The following is a 20,491-nucleotide window of genomic DNA, read 5'->3' as shown; positions in this document are numbered from 1 at the left end:
TCGGGGCGCATGTCGAGTGGCTGCTCATTGCACATTGCAAAGTGTCATAGAATATTTGAAATTTGGGTTTTGGGTCTGGGTTTGGTTGACATTTCTTGGGACATTATTCTTCGTCTTTTTACAGTTCTCGTGTTAGACTTAGGTTTCTAGGATTTACAGGTGAATTCTAAAATTTATATATATATTACACGAACACACAAGATTCCATGATTATTTCAATATCTAACACTCAGCTGCACCAAAGAGAAGCTCCTGGTGAAACGTGAAATGAAAAGAACCACTCGACGAGCAAGTTCTTAATTAAGACCGAGTTACCGAGATTCATGAGAAAGTATTAAGCCCGTCAGCGATTACGACCATCCCAATATCGCCATTTCTCTGTACAGCCCCGTCCGACCGTGAGGCTCCCCCGCTAATTCCGAAATTAGAAAGTTGGCAAAGCGAGCGGCGCGATTGAAAATGGCACTGGCAACGGCAGAATGTTCCCTATTTCCCGTCGGAGACACGGCTCATTGTCTTAAAAACCCACTGAGGTGGTTAGACGTAGAGCCCGAGCAGGAAAGGGGATCCTCGGTATAATTACTGTAAAGCAAGGGGTGGTTTTCGATAACGGACGCGCCGAGTCCCTCCCTCTCTCTTTCTCTCTTTATACGGGGTGACCCGAGAAGTCTCTTCTTCGTTTCCTTTCTGCTGTCACGACTCCGCCGTTGCCGAATGCGAGAGGGGCGATCATTGTCCCCTCGGATTAAAAAGCCACCGACAGGTAGAGGGATGTGACGATCACGAGATCACTTAGCACCCTTGGAATATTACTTTGACCGATTACTCGGTCGAAACGGAGCATCCAGCAAGAATTCTGGCAGTCGAAATGCAGGAAGCCGCGTGATTATCGAGCTCCAGCACGGAGGACATTTACATGGATAACATTTCAAATACCATTTGCTCGATTCGGTAAGTTGCGCACGTAGGCGTGAACGGGAGACAAGATAATAAAGCAGACGCATTAGAGAGAACTTGGACCCTTCAACTTGAGTGGAAGTTGTCCCGCAATGGAATACTTGGATATGTTAGTTCAGTAAGAAAGGGAGCGATAAATCTTGAGTAATCTGCTTTCTAATGCACCAGAGACCGCCTAATGAACTATCACCGTCAGTCTGTTCTAAATCATACTCGGATGTCTCTTCAATATCCTTAACTACTCTTAAGTAAATTTTAAAGTAAAAAATCCAAATCAACCACTATCTTCTTGTACCTCCCCAAGCATACGCTTCAACCACCTAAAAACTCCAGTAAACGCGACCGAACTACCCCGTCCGTGTCATCCCTCGAATAATCTCACCACCCAGCAGAAGCGCCGTGCAAGGAGTCGAAACTAGAGCGGCAAACGATAGAAGCGCTGCTTTCCCCGGCACACAATACCGCTAATGCACGGATTAGACCCTAACCCAGATCCACTGACCCAGTATCCCGCGTCCACACACCGCGTGCAATCGCGAATGACCGCGCGAGACTCGGGACATCAAAGGGAGCGCAAGCCGCCGCCCAGATACAAGCATTGTGGCCGCGTTTATTCCGGGACACCCGGTTGGTTTCGGTCACCTTTGTTCGCCGGGGGTGATTAAAAAGTTGCTGAGTGAGTCGCGCCGACAGGAGGATACGGATATAGAGAGACGGCGAGCGCAGAAGATCGTGGGTGAACGTGGGTAGGGCAGGGTGGGCGGAGGGGGCGGGAAGAAACAAGAGGAAGAGCAAGGAAACGGGTAACGCGAGAGGCGAGGGAGGAACGAGGCGGTGCGCGAAATAGAGGGTGCGAGACGGAGAGGGCGGAACGCGAGTGGAAGGAAAAATGAAGTCGAAGAGAGGACAGCGTGGAGGGGGGGGTGGGGGAGGAATGAGACAGATGCTGAGACAGGGAGTGCAGGGGACAAATCAAAAGGACAAAGATGCACGGGTGTGTGCGAGGGACAGAGACAGGGGGAGTGAGCGGTAACAAAGAAGGGGGGTAGATCGGTGGAAGAAAGGGTAAAAAGCGCGGAATAACTCCTACCGGGTGTGTACAACCATTAAGCGCATCGGGCACAACCCCGGATGGGCTTTTGGCGTGATCACCTAACATTTTCTTCCTGTTTCAATCCTCTCTGTGCCTGACCCGCTATCCCAACCACCCATCGTGTGCAACACGGTTACCCCTCTCATTTTTATTTCTACGCGCCCCTGTTTCGCCGCTCCTTTCCTCTTTCTTCGCTGAAAGTGTCCCGCTGCATCTGACACTGCTCACCCAGCTTTGCATAAATTGACACTCGATTTACCGCGACCGTTGTCGACGCCTCTAGGGGGGCTGGTTGCCGATCTTTTAAGCCTCGCTCCTTTGACGCAGCATAATTCTATTTTGTATATGTATGGGAATTAGATTTAGGAGTGACTTCTATTCGTGTTTCGCTTCATGAATTTGTCTCCTGCGTTAGCTTTTAGAGACTTTTGCGCGGATGCTTGCACGTGTCCAGAGTGGAAGACACGGAGGCGTACCTGAGCTACCCCCTTCAACGAGACGGAATTGGGAATTAATTGGTTTGTCGTCTGCAGGCTCCCTCTCACCCATTTTACAGCGAGGCTTGGATCTTTCAGGAATGCACATGGAAAGTAGCTTACGCAATGCCGAAGAACAGTAGAATTTCAAGAAATGTCCGATGAAGCATCATGTTCCCATGTTATTTTAAGGGTAATCCTAAAAATTTTCGAAAATTCGATTTTGGGAATTTTGTATATTCCGTTAGCTACATCTTCTCTACGTATTTTAAGCGCAACCGGGCCCCGAAATTCCAAGCATTGAAGGATTACAGGCAAAAATGTGCGAGTCTGTACATGAGATCGCGTAACGACAAAACTGCACGTCCAACTTTCAACGTTATTTCCCAGAAACTACGCTTCCCAAAACGGTGAGCATAAAATCTCGAAAACCGCTCCACCGATTTGAATGAAAATTTACAGGGAGCTGCAGAAAACTATTCCCCGCAATGTGTCGGGAGCACATTTTCAATATAAATTGTTAACAAAAAAGATAAAAACTATTGTTCCCACAAAAAAGGATAAAATCATATACATCTACATAAAAATTGTATTAATTTGTTTATCAAAATGTTGCTTCCTACACAAGGTGGGGACTGTCTTACAGATTATAAAAATGCCTTTACTTCGTGTTTCGCGTAATTTGCCTGTTCGGAATCGTGTTCACCATCAGACGGTGCATCGCGCATGCGCTCTCACATTTATATTTCTAACTTTTTTCCCGTGAATATATTTAAAATTTCCTTTTCGCGCATTAAAGTCAACGAAATGGCGATTGAAAATTAAAACAAAAATTAACTGTATATTCATTCATTAATTCAGAATATACGTTTGAAAAAGAGCCTGATTTTGGGTGGTTGAGGGTTACCTATCCCGTTAAGTGAACACTGATAGTATTTCAAATAGACTTTCAGTGAAACAAATCCACTTTGATCCCATCTTTAACATCCCACATATCCCATCGTCCACTCAGCTACAACTAAACCAATCCCTACCCCGCCATAAATTAACCCACCATTAATTGCCGAACGCATCTACTACATTCGCGATGCCCCGGTTCAATTGATCCCCGCATAAGTCGCAACACAGAACGTTCGAATGGTGCTCAGTTATCTTTCGGATAATGTCGGCCATCAAATCTGCCACGGGCAATAAAGAGAATCGTTATGACGAGGATGATTCTCAGTGAGTCACGACGTGAGTCAAAGTTTCGCCGGGGATAAGGGCGGAACGTGGTCGAGGGTCCTACTTGCCGTCGCATCGTGGAGGACCGTTTCTATGTCTTGCCACGCTGACTGCTCACGGATTTGTGAATTTATCAGCCGGGGAATCGTTTCTGCGGATCGGGCCCACACATCGCACGGGGTGCATATCAAGCACCATCCCCTCGTGATCCGCGAGACTGAAGCAAGGAGAGCACTCGAGGCCTCCGAGCACGAAAAACGAAGGGCGAATGCTCCTGATGAGAACGAGAGCATTGATTCCGGCTCTTGCGCTTCTTCTGCATCAGTCGGAGCTTTCCTTTCTCTTTCGTCTTCTTTCGCGGGAACCATTAACAGGTTCCCGAGGGCGGGCATTAGCAGCGTCATAATTTATCGCTGTTTTTTTTTTCTTCGTGTGCACTTTTGCGCGGGAAATACGAACGAGGTCATTAATCGACTAATTGAGTGAATCACGGCACTTTGGAGGGTTTTTGCTTCGTCTCTAAGAGACGGGTATGAAATGCTTTCGTCATGTAATTGTATATTGAATTGTGAATATTCTTATGCGTTATAGTTTAGATCTGTTCGGTTTACGTTGGAAATTTTGCGACTGAAATTGTTCTTTAATTTCATTTGAGAGTTTCAAAATATCTTCGATAGCTTTGATAAAATTAACGCCCTCGTCGAGTGCAGCTTATCAATTGGTTTCCGAAAGTTGGTCTCCTATTAAAGCACATTCGAAGCCGACTGCGCCTGCAACTGCTATGAAAGCACGGTTCCGGGGTAGCAAAAGCGCTTGAATAGCCAATCGGTAATTTACTGATCAACTAATGGCTAGAATCGCTTTCAAAGACTTTCGGGGCCGAAAATTCACTCGGCGAATAATTCGATAGCAAATTTCATAAATGTCCAACCTGGACACAGTCTGTGTTTCGAGAATATATAGGTGGACAAATTATTTCCAGCTGAAATGAAAAATACCGAAGAATTTAATAAATAATAATAATAATAATAATTTCCTTAAATAAAGTTTGATCCCCAAAAATAGTTCCTCTTTTCTGTCTCTCCGTAACTGATTGTATATCCTTTAATTTGTATTGTCGTAACCCGCTAGCGTGAGCACAATAGAGAATACATTTTATTTTCAACTCCACCCAGCGAGACAATATAAAAAAAGTTTACACGGGATTCTATTTCCGTCCATGCGTTTTTCATGTTACAGTCTACTTGTTTTCAACCCGTGTAATGGTTTTTCCTATGTTGTGCACGCAGAATCGATCCTCGAAAAGCGCCGACGTATTTTCACGTCCATTTTCGAAACTGAAGCTTTGGTACGATTCGAAAACAGCAGGCAAGAAAATACAATAATAAATGCGCAGGCAATTCTGCAGGAATTGCTGCTAAATAATACACAAAATTGGAATCGAAATCCGTGAGACCCTAAACTTTATCACGAAGCCTCCACACGGGATATCCAACGATACATTGAGCCCATAAAAAGGAAATCGAATTATTTGAACCCAACGCGTCCCGATCGCCATTAAACCCTACACGAGCAGGTACAGCAATCGTAAATTAAAAAAAAAAGCAACACCCTCCCCCTCCGAAAAATGCAACACAGTGCCGCGCATCCGGCTGGGAATAAAAGCAAAACGCTGTAACAGGGTGGACGATTGACGAAAAGCTGCCCGAAGTTCTGTCCAGGGCTGATTTTAATCCACTGTTATGAAATGCACTGACGTCTGACAGAACCGGCCAGATATCGGAAACGTTGGACGGAAATTAAACCGATTCTGCTCCCCGTGTGCTTCGATTTCGACCATCTCCGTTTCCCGCCCTCCCACGACTATCTGTATAAAACACACGACGACCTGAAAATGTTCGGTGGAAACGATAACCCATTATATTCCACCTATTAACCCGCTTGGGAGCGGGGGGAACAGCGTCTCCGCGACCGGTCCTCCATTTTTCCCAGTGAAATTGTTTCCCGCAACAGCGCGGTAATTTCTCCCGCAGACGGGAAACAGAAGAAGAAAGATGGGAGCAGGAAGGAAAGCCGGACGGAAGGAAGACGACGGAAGCGGTCCCTCTGCGAGAAAATAATTTTCCACCCCCGGTGAGCCACGATATAATTGTTACTCATCCTGGACCGTGGCGCATCGAATTCCAGTCGGACCGCGGCCGCCGCGGAAATAGACAACAACAAGTGACAGAGGCACGGCGGAATTTAATTTTGTTTCGAGATGCACGCGCGCCAGACGACTATATACACACGCACGTGTGCGCGTACGTGTACGCCCATGGTTTACGCAGGCCAGGGCTGTTTTAAATGAAATCAATTATCGTGCACTCGCGAATAATTATTACAGGAATGGCCCCGATGCGAATATGGGCACGGGGGCGGAAGGAATTATTTCGATGCCGTCAAGAGACCGCCTGATTGTTGCCCTCTTCCGCTTGTTACGTCGTCCGAGATGCCGGAAAACGCGGGCTCCTTCGTTCTAATTGGGAAATAGAGGGGGAGGGACGTGGTGAATTTTGACGAATGGAAAATAATGGGCATATTTAATTACGGGGGTCTCGAGCGACCTTGCGTATCTCCGGAGTCGCTTTTAACTTGCTTCTTCCCGCTTGATCGTTGAGTGTCTCGTTAGAGTGTACCGTCGCGTGCTGTCGTTAAGATTAGTTCGCCGGCTCCGGCCGACCACTTGATTTTGCCGCGGCTGTAGCCAGACAGGATCGAAACGTTGAACAGGTTGACCGTGGGGGTGCTGGTCGGACAGGGTCGAAAGTTTCCAACGGGTCCTCGGCGCCCAGAGCCGATTAATGGACATATCCGATATTGCACGGCTGCGTGCCCGCAAGTATTAAACGTTACAAGGCCAGAAATAGCGCGCGTCCGTGTGCCCGGACCGTTTACACGTGTTTACGCGCCGTCGTGCAGATTTTCCAGGGAAAATAGATAGACTTACAGGCAGCTATGGCTGGCAAGGGAACGTTGCCATGGGAATAAGCCGGAGACCTCTAATAGAGATGGATTTCTGCATCGACGAGTCGCGCCGCGTGACAGGCGGGGGGCTTTGAAAATTTCACGTGCAGCGCCGCTCCGTTGTCTTTTACGATTTCGTGCTGCGCCTTCCTATTCTGCTTGCCCTTTGCCCCCGGTGGAGGAAAGAGGATTGTCCGTGGTAAGTATCTCGGGGATTCGTCGGAACTGTAGGGATCACTGACTCCTGTGACGAATGAGAAACGGTGATGGGTTAGGTAGAGACATTTCGAACGAGCTGGAATGGCCCTTGGTCATTTTTACACTTTCGTCTTGAAAATCCGGTGGCAGCACACCTTTTGATGATTCTAATTAATCTTAATATTGTTATTCCACTTGCTAGCCGTCTTGGCTCGCCTCGGTTAGAAGCAGATGCAACAAACGATAGCAAGTGTTCGTTGCCGATGGGGAAATCGATCGCGGCGGCGGTTCGACAGGATCGAAACGAGCGGCTGGCACTTCGGCTGAAACGCCAGGGCTATTTATCGGCGTAATAGGGCGTAACGGAGCAGTCATCAGCTGATTGATGCGTCGACAGGCACTGGGGAGGGTTTCTGGGTGGTTGTGAGCCGACAATTCGTTCTCACTTTTCACTCTCGGGATGTACTTGGATTACGCCGACCGCCAGACGTAGGGGATGCTTGGCACCACTCGCCTTGCACAGCCTAAGTATCATATGACTGTGAGTTGTAAACTCCCCCGACCCCTTACACGCACACTCGCAATCGTATCGATTTATCGCGCGGCCCCACTGCCAAGGTTTCGTGCATTCGGGTATGGAAGAGGTGCGCTAGATGCTTCCCAGCAAATTCACAGAATGCAGTTAATTAAAATACAGCAAGCTGAAATTGCTTGCGACGAATACGAAAATTCTGACTCACTCGATATGTTAACTCCATTGGCCACCCTCCGCGTGGCGCAAGCATATGTACCGCGAAGCAATTAAACGGGCTCGTCGCACGAACGCGTCGATGTATCAACAAATATACGAAAGAATCGAGCTGTTCTAACGAACGGTCGTATAATCGAGCTGGTAAGTGTATTAAGCGTTTGACACGCTGTCAGGTACTGGGGGATGGGGGTGCTAGGAGCGGCGGAACCGCTTCTGCTATTAACTGCCGGATATTTGTATTGGGCTCCCTGCTGACAGCGCCACTATTCCTGCTACACCCACAGTGACTCACGCCTTTCGCCAACTTTTGCGTGATCCATTAACGAAATTCGATCCGAGTGCGGCAGACGTCGTCGTCACTTTCTCTGCGTTTAGTTTTGAACCTCGGGGCGAAACAGTTGAAAATCTTCGTTCGAACCTCGCCCTATCGTGGCACGAACGTGATATTATCGTATGTACAAAATAGAGGTGGATGGTTTGAAAGCCTCAACAGGTTCCGGTCGGTGTGTAATGTTGATCGAGTGGCTGGTGGTTACTGGCATCTCCTATTCAGCAGTAACAATTATTTAGCCTAGTAGTTCTCCGGCTCTGTTATTGGCCCTTGCCCAATACTCGTGCAATGTTTCAAAATGGGTCACTAGACTCTGCTACACGCGGCGGTATACGATTGTGGCACGAGCCCAGGTTCACACGCGCCGTTATTGGTCCAGCGTGGGCGATCAACGTTCCTCTGAATGTCAAGCGTTACCTACGAATCCGCCGCAGAAGATCCTGTTTAAAGCAACGTATTTGCGGTGCCACGGGCAGTGGCGCGATAATGGTTTGCGTGCAACCGATCTAAATGTGTAAATCTAGTTTGGGACACCAGTGGCACGTGACGACACGGTTCACTGGTGGCTCAGCTCGTTAAGCGTGTTAAGGAATTAGGCTCATTGTGCTGCACGAGCACGTGCAACGCGTGGAAGTCTAAGAATGGAGGCTATACAAGTTCTGAGGATGTCACAAAGGACAGTGGATGTATAACTTGATAGCGAGAAATATTCCAGTGTAATAATTTTTAAGGTGAAAAAAGATTCAGGTGAGTAATCTGATAGATTAATCTACTTGTTATTATTTCTAACCTTCTTAAGGGGTCTAACCTTCCGAGTTGAGTTTCGCTTTGGCTACACCCTAGTAGCCACTTAATACTTCAGCATCTAATAAATACGAGCTTAAAATACCCCAAGAGATATCCAACAGGCAATTTTTGCTCTCCAACGTAGGGTAATTGTGGGAGAGTTGCCGTACCTTACGCAAAATTGTCACGGTGTCTAAATTTTGCTATGAATTTTTTTTCCAGGGATATATATTATTAGCTGAACATCTTGTGCTACTACTAGCATTGAAGAAAATTAAAATTGTAATATCTGTCACCCTTATAAAATTGAAACTAATAAAAACACCGGTATTTCGAAAAACGTTTAATTTTCCATTTAAACTTGCTATGCCGAATGTGACGTATTCTGGCCGAGAAATATTCCACAGAGTTCCTTTAAAGTATTACAAAAGCTATATCACGAAAAACTGTGAATTTTTAACTACTACGATAGCAAAAATAAACTCGACGTACAACTATCGAGGCAAAGTGCGATAGTCTTACCTCGAAAAGTAGCAAAATCTTTAAAAGTAATAATGGAAACACGTTCTCGCTTATTAATCTAACCTAACTTAACAGTCTAAAGCAAATAAAATCGGCGTCTCTCCCAGTGCGGCATCTTTCCCACAATTACCCTATATCAAGCGATATTCTCGCGTGACACGTCCGATCGCGCGTAAATTTCAGCCGAATCGCCAAACTCGAGCCGCCGGGAGTCATCCCCCGGCGCTCGGAACAGTAACCAGGCGCGGAGAGGTCATTATTCCAGCATATTAGGCAAGAATTTAATAACGTGCCGATATGTTTCACCCGACAAAACCTCGGGGCCAGAAGAGCACCCCGCGTGGGGCTGGAAATTTCCTGTTATAAATCAGAGTTCACCTATATACTCCCCGCAACGAAAAGACCCGAAGACACCGCCCGGTCCCCGAGGATTACAGCGGGAACAATGGAATATGGATCATGTCGCGAGACCCCGGCCGTGCAGCATGGAAATTTATTTTGTTTCACGCCGCGAAATGGTGGTTCATTCACCGGGAAACTTTAACCACCCTGTGTAGCATCTGGCCGCTGGTCGTCGCAGCCAGCGACTGTCGCCGGATAATTACCCGCTCAGCATTTCCCGCAAAGCCGCGGTGCCTCCTCTCGAGCCGAGAAGAGTTCTCCAAGACAATGAAGTCGCGAAACTTCGTTGGAGCGTCTCATTCGGAGGAGCACGGATCATTCAGCCGCTTCGGGCCGCTCGAAGCCTCTTCGGAAGCGTCTACCGCCAGCTACAGCCCCTTCCGCGATTCATTCGAACACGTGATACGAGAGACAAAGAAAGTTCGGATGCGTTACGAAATTCAGCAGGTAAACGGCGCTTCCTTCCAGCAGTCGCGACAGCATCCGGCGCGCACAAAGCCCGGCCAAGAATTAACGACCAATTAGGGGAGTTAAGAAAGAATCCCTCCCTCCGCGAGTCGGGATAATGGAGGATACCCGTGGTCGGGCCGTGTTGTGGCGAAATGTAATTAAAGCCCGGTGTACAACAATTTGTGGAAATCATTAGCGCGAAACGGCGCGGCGGCCGGTCCCGCGATCCTCCGAGATCTCGTAGGACCGCGTCGCGGGGACGAGTCTGCCGGGCGGAGGAGGTGGGCGAACGATGGATGGACGAAGGGGGTGGCGATGCTTTCCCTTATTATAAAGCGTTCTTATTATAAGGAGGTCCCCTAATTATTGTCGTCCCTCGAGGAGCAAGTACTCTCGCCTACTTCCCAGCCACTTCGACTGCATTAAATTATGCTTTCGACTTGGTCCTGAGGAGTCTCCGTGTCTAAAGCGCGCCCCCCTTTAGTCTACGCGCGCACGTGCGCGCGAAGCGACGTCGTGGCCAGCTTTTCAATGTTTCACAGCCGGCCTGGGAGATCGAGGCCGGCTACTTTGCGAACTTGGGACGCTGCTTTGTGATTCCTGACGGTGCGCTTTGGAAATTTCCGTTGGACAGTGGGACGAGGAGATAAGGGAAGCAGGAAAGCGTCGCTACCTTAGAAGAGTCCCCTGCATTTGTATCGGACGTGATGTTGAATGTTTACGGTTTATATGCCGATCGGATGATTCTTATTTCCTGATGAAAGCAGAACGACGTAGATCCGCCGTGACCAGAAACTCAGACGATTTTCTTGCTCGTTCCTCCATCCCAGCCCCATTACCAGACTACAGATGCACCATTCAACGCGCAAATTTTTTTCCATTTGCTCTGCCTCCTCTTCGTCATCATCGGGGAACGTCTGACATTCCCCTGTAACGACCGGGGAATCGCGATCGCTGCCTCGTACACCTCCGAGACCCGTTCCTCTCGTTTCCTTTGATTCCAGCAGGAAAAAAGTGCAGGGGGAGGGGTGGGGCGAGAGGGGGAAAGATCGAGACGCGAGGAAAGTGGATATAATTTCCGCGTCGAATCGAATTGCCTTTGGTAACTCGATTACCCTCGTTCGTATCGTTTATTACTCGTTTTCCTTTCCCGCGCAATTTTATTTACTTGTAATTGCAGGAGGGACGTTTCAACGGTGATCGCGGAGAACGGTAATTAGTTTCACTGTTACTGATGATCGCGAGTTTTAGTGTCGTTAAAACGCAGTTACGTCGTTTTTTTCTGATCTCTTCTGACGATTCACTTTTCACCAGCAAATCGTTGGGTGTCAGTCGTGTCTTATTACCTCCCCTTTCATAAATATTAAAATAATTAATCATACCCGGCTGAAGTTGCAGTTTAAAGCGTTGATGTATATTCTTTCAGGAATCACCACTTTCCACGATATGTATTATGCGGAGTCCTTTATCACAGGCGCCTTTTCATTCCCCCAGAGTCTCCACCATTTCTCATTTAAACTGAACAGACTCCTACGTCCCGCGTTCAGAGATCGCCCATTCCGATGGAAAGTTTCACATGTGTTTCCCTGAATGGCGACACGCGTCCTCGCAGCCGATCGATTTTCCTTTTCCGACTTATCTTCCACCGCTATTATATCCCGAGCCCTAGCCCCTCCCCGTAGCCCGCCATTCTTGTCAGCGCAGCCTGCCGTCGTAAGTGAGATTTTGCATAATCAAACGTGTAGAGCACGCCCGAAGCTGTCTGCGCGCCGTCCCGCCTCGAAACCGTTACCTTCCTTTTAATTATTGCGATTAATTAAGCCGTAACAAGTCCGTGCGGCAAGGAACAGGTCTTAGGGCCGCGGAGAGGGTGGAAAAACGAACGGCTGAGAAGGGGATGGGGTGAATTCATTACGATCCAAGTCGGGAACCGGTAAATCACGCACGCGAAATTGTTAATATCGCCACTCGGAATATTGAGAGAGATTTACAAGGGAGACGATTCCTCGGAAGGGATATTAAACTTTCGCGGGTATATTAAAGCGATATGAATGTCCAACTCTCCCTTCCCATCCCTTTCCCGCCCTAAGACATCGATATCGTTTCGTCTCCGATCGATCGCCTGTAATCGAAACTTCTCGTCTCCCTATTGTGCAAGCTTTCCCTTCCAGGCCTCCTCGTTCTTTCGGTTACATCCTGAAACGCTCGCGAGCCGTTTGCTGTACTGGAACGTGGGGGAACTTCGCCTGGAAGTCACCGTGTTCGGACAATCAAAGTTCCACCCTAGAAGATGTTTAACCTAAAGATCAATAGGTACTACAGAAATGTAGGAAACAGTTTAAGTAGAACACACCGTTATGAGTCAGACTAAACCGGCCATCGAACTCGATAGTTTGAGAGCTCATCCGGGTACCAAATACTCGGCACCACAGGTCTTGTGCAGTGGTACGTAAATCACATGTCGAACTGCGCGCTTTGTGCTTTCACTAATGGAGCCAGTCGTGGCAAGTTTATCGAAAGTTCGCGTAACGAAATCAAAATACGTTCCAGCTGCCGCGAAATTCGCGCGGCATTATCGGGGAGTTTCAGAACTCGCGTTACACTCATCGACGGAAACGTCAGCTTTCCCTAGCCGAGGCTGGCCGATCGTAAAAGCGAACGACGGGGAACGAGAAAACCGCCGCTAAATCCACGGAGCGAGGCTGAGAAAATGACGCTCCGGGAAGGGACGCACGCATGCATGCCGTCGAAGCGTTTCAAAAAATGGTTGGCAGCGCTCGCGGAATATACGGACCTCTGTTTGCATTCGAGGCAGAAATTAAGGCCCCCGTTTCTTAAGGAACGCACCAGCCAGGGATGAAAGTTTAATTATCGTCAGCTAGCAAGAAGATCGATAAAACGCGAAATCTGTACCGTGGCTGTAAGCTCGTGCCGCGCTTAATTGCTTTTTTACAATAAAAAACCTACCATGCACCATTAATACTTTAACAATAAAGTCCTCCCGCAGATGAATTCATCCTACTCAAACCACGCTTACTCTTTTGCACCCACGTTTCATGGCTTCGCGTGAGTATGCAAGCCGCGTCGCACCTGTTTAAAACTTTACTACTGATTCAGTGGAACAACAATAGAATTCAGGTTCCATTAGCTTCTTTCGCTTTAAAATTCTACAACTATCGTAATTCCGCCCTTCGTATACCGTGGCACTTCTCTGTTAGACTATATTGCAAAATTCTGTAGCTTTCACATTCGTTTTCTTTGAAAGATAGAAGAGAGAGGTGAACGCGCGAAGGTACCTCTTCTTGAATCTACCTTATGGGACAGGGAAGGCAGAATATCTACGGATAATCAGCGAAGCATATTTCATATTCAGCGCCCGTAACCTCGCAATCTTCGAGCGGGGGTGGACAGGGGTGGGCTAACTGGCCGGACGCTTCTGAAATTGAATCCACAATCGAGAGCGAGTCGCCAGTGTAACGTATGCATTGGTTTGAGTAAGTGGACGACGCCTTGTCGTCTCCTCTCCGTCCTTTCCATTTCCCTCCCCGTTTATTCCGCCCCTAACCTTGTTCCACCCGCCGCCCCATCGGCCATCCCCAGGAGCATCGAGGTCCTTTTTGCGCGTTCAAGCTACTCACTCGACTACGGCCACCGGTCCACTCGCCCCTAATCCGCTTTGTTGATGATAATGTGTGTACATATGATTGTTCCTGCATGTACTTGCGGCTTTGCACTGCGGCGGATAGCCATCGATTTCTCCAGCGTGGCTTCTTTCGTCGAAATACGCAAGGCGCTTTGAATCTGTAAGCTCCGAGCGGTGTATTACCGCGGGGAGCATGGGGATGTAGAGGAGAATGGCCAACGAATGATTGGAGTCTCGCGATATTACGTAGTCCCCGTCATAGCAAAGAATAATCTTTATTTAGTCGGGACCGATTTGACGGCTGTCAGCGGCGCGCTCTTATAATGCCGAGCCATTACACGCGGCGGGGACGAACTTTCAATTAACCATCGTTTCCAACGAGAGTAATTGGAATGGAACGATCTGTCATGTGCGTAGAAAAGATTGAGAGCTGATATGCGAGTTCATTTATCCGCGCTGCGAGCGTAATCGATGACACAGAAAAGTTTCACTTCACCAGCCATTAAAGGGTTGTTCCTACCACGAGATAACGGTGCCTCTGTTATCCATTTTTCATTCCCGGACCGAGCTTTCGAAACTCGGAAATTCCACAGGCACGATGTAAACGCGAAGTGTAAGACCTTCTATACACCATGATTTTGTAACTCACCAATACGCAAGCCACTAATTCACGATAACTTAACGGACACGTTGATTCCTCTGGCCCTGATCGTTGCCCCGTCAAACTGGACGCGTGATTTAATTAAACGAACGAGCAATCCCCGCCGGCGATTACAAAAGTCGCCAGAGGACCTGCCGTAATAATCTTCCAGGCGAAAGTTAAGAAACTCCTGGTCACTCGGCCGAGAGGGAGGCTGCTAGGCGAGGGTTTCGCGGTGGCCGAAGGAATCAATTAAAAATGAACGCCACGGAATTATTAAGAGATAGCGCGGGGGAGAAGACTCGAGCGTCCGGCCAGCAACTTTCGTGCCAGACACGGCCGAAGGAGAGTTAGGCAAGTTCGCCAGGGAAATAAGTTTAAACTTTGGGTACTTCTGTTACTCGAGACACCTGTGAACAAACAGTCGCGTCTACGGCAAATTAAAACTTGTCGCTCCGCCGAGTAGTCGTCTTGCCGAGTTTTCCGTCTTGTATACGTTATTTCAGTACACCCGATGCTCCGACAAATTACGTAATTTATATAAGATAAACAGGGAATCTTTAGCGTCTCAAACTTCCCCCGCGATCTATCTTCGCCTCTCCTTTATGCTTGAGGGAAAGTGTTCGACGTTAGAGACTCGAGAACAGCGCCCCTGGGTGTTTCTTTCTGGCTTCCGAGGGTGTGCCGAAGAAGGCTATAGAAATGATAGAAAAGCTACCCCTAAAGAGGAATCTAATATATCTCCCGCAGTAGGTAACGGGGAGGAAGAATATTTATCGGCGATTTGCAAACGAGCGTAGCACTTTCCAAAGTTTAATGATTCCGCGAGGGAAAGGAGGGGCAAGGGCAAATTTATCGGGGCAACAGGATAGGGGTCGGAACGCCCGACAGGTCAGCTCGCGTCCCTGAATTCTTCATCGAGCCCCAAACAAGTAGCGACGCTGTTTCTCGTCCCGGCTGCCGATGAATAAATTTTGCGTGCGAATGGCTCAAACATGCTCGGCGACGTGCGAGCGTTTGCACGCGAGGGTGAACAGCGAGCCGTCGGGCGAGGGTGTCGTTGGAAAAGGGATGGTTAGGGCTCGACGGTTACACCACGCCCCTTCCGCGTATTCGCGACCACGTCTGACGGTTTCCTTAAACAAACCGAAAGTGTGCCGCGGATGCTCTTTGTGCGAACCGTGGGCCCCGACTGGCTTCAATCCAATCCGAAATGCTAATTACCTCGATCACGGCTTCTGTCAGCTGTTGATTGAATTCTGTGCGAAGCCCGGCCTGTTTGAAACTGATGGAAAACCTTTACACCTGAAATCTGCATGAGAAACTAATATCTAACTTATTAGATACTAGCTTTACTACTCGGCTTCGCCCGAAATTTAGATTCTGCTTTTATAAAAAAATAAAAAAAAAATTTTGACTTTCTTTTGTGAAAATGGTCACATTTATCTGGTTCAGTCAAGCATAATGAGCTGAGGCACATTTCGTGCTACCAGAATTTATCTTTCGATAGTTTTTAGGCGACACACAAACACACAAACATATAGAAGCTTTCTGCTTTATATATTAAGATTAGTTTCTCATCCAGAGTCCATAAAAAAGAATTGCTGAAAAAAGTTTTAAAAAATCGCATGTCCCAGTAGAATACCTCCTTAAACACTTTCCTTGAGAAAATTTCAATCCTGGTTCAGTTAATTCGCGAGACTGTCCCCTTCAACATTTTAAAGCCCGAAATATTGGAATAATTAAGCCTTTTTTAATAATACTTTCTATAATCGCAGGGGTGCTGATCGCCACTCCAATCTGTTCTACCAAAAGTCGTGGCGTACACTCTCGCAGCCCCAAACAGCTGGGGCGTAGGGGGATGGGGGGTGGTTTAACGAGGCGACTTTACACGGGGGGCGGCGCTCCTCGAGAGTCTACCAGATATTCTTCAGCTCCGCAAGGCGGAGGAAGAGAATTTTTATAAGAAAAAGGGCGGAAAAGCCGAGGGGGTGGGTTAAGCCCGAGCTACGTAAAGGCGCGAGTACACATGTCGACCGGCGACTCGCACAATGGCGTTCTTAGCCAGGCTTCTCCTGCCAGAGCCTCCTGGATTTTCGGCCGCCTTTCACCAGCTTTCTCGAGCAAAGTACACGCCATTTCGGCATTCTCCCTGGGCTCCTTGCGCTCCTATGATCTCCGCCCGACCACGGGTTCTCTTCTTTGTTGAACCTCGACTAATTATCGTCGTAACTTGTGCACGCGACTTCCTCGCGTCACGCTCCTCTCGTTCGACAAACAAGGACACCTCCGGTCTTCTTCGCGTGGAGGCCTTATCTTCGGCGAAAGTGCTTGGAAACGTATTAAAATAGCACAGCGTAGCTTCTTTTATTACTTTCCTCAGCGTTTCTGCCGTTTGAGACCCCTTCGACCCTTTCGAGTGCCTCCCAGATACGAGGGGAGGTTTACGAGCTGTCCTCCCTCCATTCCCGAGCAACATTATTTTTGGAATTCCTTGCGCTTTTGTTGGGACACTCGGGGAGCCTGCATTCTTCCACGACGACTAATTATTGTCGTAATTTGTACGGCGTTAATGCTCGTGCAAGCGCACTCGGGTCGAGTGCCCCATGAGAAACTGATTGTCACGGAATAATGGGGAATATTGTGCACGAAGGAACTCGTGGATTTAGTGAAACTGGTGTTTCCTTTGCTGGTTAATGAGGGAACACTTCTAATGTTTAGAATCCTTACTTGAACGACATCGAAATTGTACTAGACGTTTAGCTCGAGTATCCATTTCAACCGGAGTTTTTCGATATTTCGTCATTCGAGCTCTCGAAAAACTTGAGCGCTTGGCGAAAAATTGGGGCGCCCAAAAAAGGGGGCGCGGCGAAAGAGAAGCTGCAAGCGGGGCAGCAGAGTGCACTTCAAGGGCGTGCTTTAACGCTTAATATTCAGATTTCAACAACCATGTAGCTAATTTTCTACAGTGTTTAAAATGGACTCTTTCCTCAAGTGTTTGAAACTTGATCCGCGGGGCATCGGACAAACAGATTTCGCAGTCATTTCGACGAGGAACACAGAACTCAAATACCTTTACGCATTTGGGAAATGTTGGTGGAAGGTCGCGGAGAACAGGGAAAGGGAGATTGAAAGAAGAATTTCGATATAGAGCACACGTGCTCCGAGACGATTTCTTCAGTGACGTCGGTGCTTTAGCTACGCTTCTCGAAGCTCTCTTATGCGCTTTCACAGGACTTTCACAAGCTTTCTCGGGGGCAACTGCTCCGCGTTTCCCAGCCTCTCGTGAGTATTTACTCGCTAATAGCGTGCAAAGTACACGCCGCGGAATTTCGCTGCCTCCGTTGCTTTCACCCCCTTACGAGTGCCTCGAGACGTCAGGAAGGAACTCTGACTTCAGACCCACCACTTCCACCCCTCCACCCAAGCTGTCTTCGCGATTTCTCCTTATTAAGCGGAATAAACCGTCAAGAGGTTAGTCATTACCTTCGCTTCCACCTACAGTAAATCGTCGGTACTCTTACCTGGGTGGAAAATTGTTTCCCTAACAATGTGTCTTTTGGGAGCACAATCAACCCCAATGCCGGCGCTTAACCGAAGCAGTAAAATTCACCGAATAACAACGCTCGTATCTCCTACTCACAACACCGCTGGCGCAGATATCTGCTCTCTACGTCTGAAAGTCCACTGACAGATGAAACAAGGCCAGCGTTTTCAGGCGCACTGATTGTTAGACAAGCCTGAGCCGGTGTAAAAAGAGGGACGAGATTAAAATGCAGAATAAACATTTATTGAAGCCCGGGTCCTGGTATTTCGTCGCGGGATCGAAAGGATTTTTGCAATTAAACGGTCCACGGGGCGCAGGGGCTTGGGGGTTGAAGCGTAATCACGATTATTTCTTGCTTCTTTTATTAGGCAGCAAAGCGGTCGGCGAAATTAATATCGCGGGCTTGCCCGGCCGCAAATCGCTGCGTACGTGACGCACAAAATAGAGGAGGCAATTAAATCCCGGCACCCGCAAATGTTTGCGGGGAGGGGTAGAGGAGGTGTTGTCCAGATAACCGGCGGTCCTGCAGTCCACGCCCGCATGTTACAGCGTTTCAGTATTTACGGGAGTGAAATAGATAACCCTCGTGAACCTCCGCTACGGGGGCTCGTACGAAATTAGTTCCCTCTCGCCCTCCGCCCCAACCCCTGCTGAATCGTTCGGCCATTAAACGAAAAGAAATACGTTCCTGTACAGGTGACATACTTTACGACCATCCCCTCGGCCGTTTCGACCATACCTGTGCCCCTATCTGTGATTTTATTCGAGTAACGAGCGACGTACAATTGATCGTACCCAGCTGATTAGTAGATAGCGTAGAATTGTTTTCTGCTGATTTATGCGGCCAGAAGTGGGGGAGGTTATAGGGGGGTTTTTATGGAAACCGAGACTGGAGTGACCTCTTCATTTTGCTCCGCCTGTAGCGGGACGGGGAAATGTGCATCGAGACGTCTTCGTGGACATCGAGGAGCTCGGAATCGTTTGTAATCTGATTTCCGGTTAGAGATCGATCGAGATGGTACAACGGTTCATCCCTCAGTGGCTATCGAAAGTAATCTAATTCCGGGCGGATAAGCCCCGGGAAAAGAGGAAACATCGCCGGGTCGGATGTTTTTCCAGATCGTTCACCGGCCCCTCCTATACGCGTCGCGGCCGAAAGCGAGTTACACGGGTCGCTTAAAATAGTAAACTTTCCACGACTCCGCGCGCAACTTCCTTCTCGCATTATGGCTTCCCTTTTGATATCGACGCGGGGAAACTGGGAGACGTTCCACGAATTTCAGCCGCAGCTGAATCCCCCACGCAACTTCCCGCGCGCACGCTAATGTGCATCGTTACAAATTTCCGGCTACGTAGTCTTGAACGGAGGCGCTGCAAAGGGAACTTCGAATGCAACCGAGTGGCTCCGAAGAACCGAAATCGAAACTGCATGGTCACGTTAAAAGAATCTTGTTAAACGATCAATGTGATTAACGCGAAAGATGAGGGCAAATTACAATGAATTCTTCCACCCTAAGTGGGCGAAGTCTGAGCTCTAACTGCCTCCGCGGGATAAGATATCCTTATTGTCGTTCATTTGTCGTAAAACTCGGCCGGAAAGATAACGCAATCGCGGGTAACGAGCCTTCAAAAGGAATTCCTGGCATCGCATTTACATGAAATTTCATTGTTCGAAGTCGAACGACGGTCGGGAAGAGAGAGAGAGAGAGAGAGAGAGAGAGAGAGAGAGAGAGAGAGAGAGAGGGAGAGAGAGAGAGAGAAAGATAGAGAGAGAGAGAGAGGGTCTGTCGGAGGGAGGCCGAGGAAGCGGAAGCGATCGCGTAGCATTGGCTCTGGAACACGGTTCGATTATCTATTCCCAATTCTTTCGAAACGACCCGACGGCTTGATTCTATTTAATGGCCGCGCCATTGCTATCCGTTCCCCGCGAGCCCTCCGCCCCCGCCATCAATGGGGACACGGATTTGCGTTTGTTAGCGGGGAAACTGGGCTCCTTTATGCGCGCATGTCCATCGCGAAACTGTACTCGTACATCTGCTTTCCCCGACTCGCCCATCCCCCTCTAACCATTTTATCTTCCCTTTCAGAGGCACCGGGGATCTTGTACGTTTGCGTTCTTGCACTTGATCGCATTCTAACGGAGATTCAGACAAATCCTCGTGCGCGGTTACAAATCGACCCGTGATTTCTTTCCCAGTCCCCCGGCGAGCGAACAGATGCTCCTGGAATTCATTACTTTTTCTTAGATAACCGTAGGACGTTAGTCATCCGCTGCTCTTGCGGTTAAGTACGTCAGGTTTGAAACCGCAGTTTTGCAGCCGAAGAGCTCGGTACGGTAGGATATAGCGACTACTTAAATATTTGCTTATCAAACGCAAGGTGGACGATGGGATTTTACTCATAGCGAAAGCATTTATGGTTTCGTAGCTTTTGGAATATTAAAATTATTTCTAGAACTTGCAGCT

General features: G+C 48.3%; 1 protein-coding gene across 1 annotated transcript in view; it reads right to left on the bottom strand.

The window, feature by feature from the left end:
* Positions 1-20,491, bottom strand: part of LOC143371351 (uncharacterized) — a 176,515-nt gene that overhangs the window by 86,288 nt on the left and 69,736 nt on the right. The window lies entirely within an intron of this gene.

Source organism: Andrena cerasifolii, chromosome 7, assembly GCF_050908995.1.
Source record: "Andrena cerasifolii isolate SP2316 chromosome 7, iyAndCera1_principal, whole genome shotgun sequence".
Classification (NCBI taxonomy): domain Eukaryota; kingdom Metazoa; phylum Arthropoda; class Insecta; order Hymenoptera; family Andrenidae; genus Andrena; species Andrena cerasifolii.
This window is presented reverse-complemented; position numbering and strand designations above follow the sequence as displayed.